Source organism: Pelodiscus sinensis, chromosome 26, assembly GCF_049634645.1.
Source record: "Pelodiscus sinensis isolate JC-2024 chromosome 26, ASM4963464v1, whole genome shotgun sequence".
Classification (NCBI taxonomy): domain Eukaryota; kingdom Metazoa; phylum Chordata; order Testudines; family Trionychidae; genus Pelodiscus; species Pelodiscus sinensis.
In genome coordinates, this window is record NC_134736.1 from 20,358,126 (window position 1) to 20,361,785 (window position 3,660).

Below are 3,660 nucleotides of genomic sequence, written 5' to 3' on the forward strand. Positions count from 1 at the left end.
CTGGTGCTGGACTTGATGACGACTTGGACATGAGAGAACATTCTGGTCACCAGGTGCCTGTCACACTCCCTGCAGGAGGCCCTCCAGGACCTGACGCAAGGCCCCTCTCAGCTCTGGGTGGGACTGTCCCACCCCTCCCCGAAGAAGGCCTGGACCTGGCTGGATGGATCCCGGCTGGATCAGACCCGGTGAGAGATTCCTTGAGTCACTTTCCCTGTGTGGGCAGAAGGGGACAGGGACGGGGAGGGCAGAGGAGGAGCAGGGATGTTCAGGGTGAGGTGACGCTGAGGTTGTCCATTGACAGTCTGTGGAGGGAGCAGAGCAAAGGGGTGAGGCCGGAGCCTTGGGGATCCCCAGAGAGGGGGGCAGGAGAGGGGCAGACATGGACCAGCCAGAGGCAGGAGGGGACCAGGAGGGGCAGCGTCGGCACAGCCCGGCAAGGAGGAGCCGTGGGGCAGGAGAGAGATGGGCAGGGCCTAGCGCAGCAGGGAGGAGGGAGCTGGAGCTGGGCTTGGGCCAGGGAGAGGCCGTTAGAGTCCCTGGGCTGGCCCTGGCAGTGGTGGGGAGGGGCAGCCCCAGGGCAGAGCTGGACGGGAGAACAGGGCAGCTGCGGATCCTGTTAGCACAGGGAAGAGCCGCTGCCGAGTGAGTGTGATGGGCCCACAGGTGCTGACAGGGGCCTTTCCTGTGTGTCGCAGGCTCCCGGTGTCAGGCCCAGCTGAGGGGAACAGCTGTGGGATGATGAAGGGGAATCAGATTCATTCACAAGGCTGCAGCTCTGCACATCAGTGGATTTGCCAGCGAGACGCCGTCCCCCTCTGAGCAGGGTATGGAGGAGACCTCAGAGCACGGCTCCATTATCCCCGTGTCACACCTGGGGAAACCGAGTCACAGACACTCACCTGCCCAAGATCACACCGAGAATTGGTGACAAAATGGAAAATGGAACCCAGGAGTCCTGGCTCCCAGCCCTCCCTCAGTCTGTAGAAGCGAGTCCAAGCTCTGGTTTTGTTGTTCCAACAGGGCTAGGCTGAGGGGTGTCACGCTGTGCTGAGCCTTGGGGACGGTTATCTCTAGTCCTCTCCCCTAGTACTGGGGAGAGAAGAGTCTGCCCCAGATCCCCAGCTCACGTAAATCAGCCCAGATCCAGAGTGTCCCAGCTGGGCATCTGGCCAGTGACTCCAGGGGAGCTTCGGCTCCATTGGCACCAGCTGGGGATCTGGGTTTTCCCCTCTATTTCACCCCTTTTCATTTCCTGGCACCTCTGTCAGGTCCCACTCTCAGCTCTGTTCCCCGGCCCCTCCATTGCTGCCATCAAGCCTGTGACCTGACACCCCTCTGCCCATCCTGCCCTAACCGATCGTTAACTCCTGTCACTAGGCTGCTGGATAGGATGCTAAACACCTGCTGGGTGACTAAGACACTTTCCCTCTCAGTGCCTCAATTTCCCCATCTGTGAAATGGGGATAATCAAACTGACCTGGCTGCAGCATTTCAAGATCTCCTGCAGCAGCCCCTCAGTCAGCAAGAAGCCATGAGGGGCAGGGTGTTTTCACGGGCAGGCCAGCTTTGGGACTCTGCAGTCCAAGGGCCCAGCCCCACCCTTTCAACACACCCAGCTCAGAGCTGGAGGGAACAGTTTTTAGGTTTAAACTTTGTGAAACTTCAGAGCCAGAAGGGAAAGTAACAACCCAACCTATCCCCCACCCCACTCCAGCAGCCACAGGGTGCATCTACATGGCAGGGTTTTTATGCAAAAACAACACTTACGTCCGCACTGCAATTGCGTTCTTGTGACAGGTAGAACAGAGGGTTTTTTCTGACAGTAGTAAACCTCATTCCAGAAGGAAGACGCCTTTTTCAGAAAACGACGTGTGTGGACAAGGAAGAGGGAGTTTTTTTGAAAGAAGAGGTCTCCAGGAAAAAGCATAGGTGCCCTGGTGGCCACCCCGTCCACAGTAATCAATGCGAGAGTGTCCAATCAGTGTGGATGCTCTCTGTTGAAAAATCAGATGGTTGTTTTGATGCACTTTGGCCATGTGGACCCGCTCTTTTGAAGAACACATTTGCGCCGTAGGTCTAAATCAGTGTTTCTGAAACTTTTTAAGACCGAGAAACATCAATCATTTTTTTTTATGAGGAACACCAAGATCTGCAGGAAAATATGCAAATGAGATTGTGGCTCATGCAAATGAGTCCCTTAGTAGTATATTTTTTGCAGAGAAAACTCGTAGTGTAGACATGGCCACAGTGTATGTGTCTGGCTTTATAAAGCAGATGCTCACTGCTTCTCTAGTATATTCTCAATTAACACAGTGTGTTGCCTTCTCCCCTGAAAAAGATCCCGTGTGCTTCTTATAAGCATAACTAGCTTCATCCGCTGACACCCCTGCTCCCTCTGTGCTGTTGGATTGTATTGTGGGAACAGGTCAATCCCACTTCTCTAGCCACGTGTTTCTGCACCTTTCGTTCTTTGCTAGACGCCCCTCAGATCCCTTGGTAGCTGCCTCGTCCCTAAGCTGGGCAGCCTGATGCTCTTAGTTGCTCCTCCTATGGACCCATTGCCTGGGCTTTGTCATCCCTGGTCCCTGGCTCTGAATGTTTTCCTGTTCCTCCAGGGCCCTTTATTATAAGTCACCAGCCTCTAGATGCTGAAGAACCCATGCTGAGAGGGACACTAATATGGTACTTCCTGATCGAGGGGTACATGTCCAGCCCTGGATTGGGATTCAACAGACCTGGGTCTACCACTTTCCAGTGGGGTGACTTTGGGCAAGACACTGTCCCTTTCTGTGCCTCAGTTTCCCCCTCTGCCGAATGGGGATAATGAACCTTCTTTCCTTTGGAAAGTAGGTTGAGTGCTGCTGATGAGACAAGCTAGAGGTGTTTTGCCAATATATCAACTGTCGTTAATGCGGGGGAAGGAAAAAACTACCAGGGAGTCGGTCCCACCTGTGTGAAAGAGTTTCTAGCAGGAGCTGATTCCAGCTCAGGACCAACATTAAAGTCTAGGAAGAGAAGGGTCCTTTATAGTGTCCATGCTAGTGCTTACACCAGTCCTGTTAACAATTCCCCCCTCCCCCAGTTACAGTGGCCTAATGTCTGAGGTGCTGAGGGAGGGGCAACCTTTACTGACCCACAAATGGGCTTGTCTGGCCTTGCACTCTGCTAAGGACCGACAAGCTGGGTGGGGCCGAGGGAGCAGCCCCTGGGGCATTAGTGGCCAGCCCGCTCGGCCCCAGACCCAGCTGCCATTCAGTGGGGCTCCAGGGGAACCCCTCAAACACCCAGAGGGGCCGGCCAGGGCCAGGTCATCAGCCTTGCAGGGGAGGGGGAGGTGGAGCAAAGGCCTGTGGCAGGACCTCAGCCTATCGGGGACAGGGATGACCTCCCAGAGAGACTCTGACAACAGCCACTCAGGACAGAGGCGCAAGGCCGGGGCAAGCTCAGAGATTCCCGCGGTTTGGCAGCAGCGTGGCCCCTTCCCAGGGTCTCTGCGGGGGCCAGATGGAGAATTGGGACCGAGGGGCGGGGGCAAGAGGAGCCTCATCGGCGTTTTCTACTTCCCTGCGGCCGGCAGTGCCGGACCCGGAGAGACAGTGGGAGCCTCAGAGAGGTTTGGAGCCTGCTCAGTTTGGTTCCCCTTTGCCCCCTCCCCTC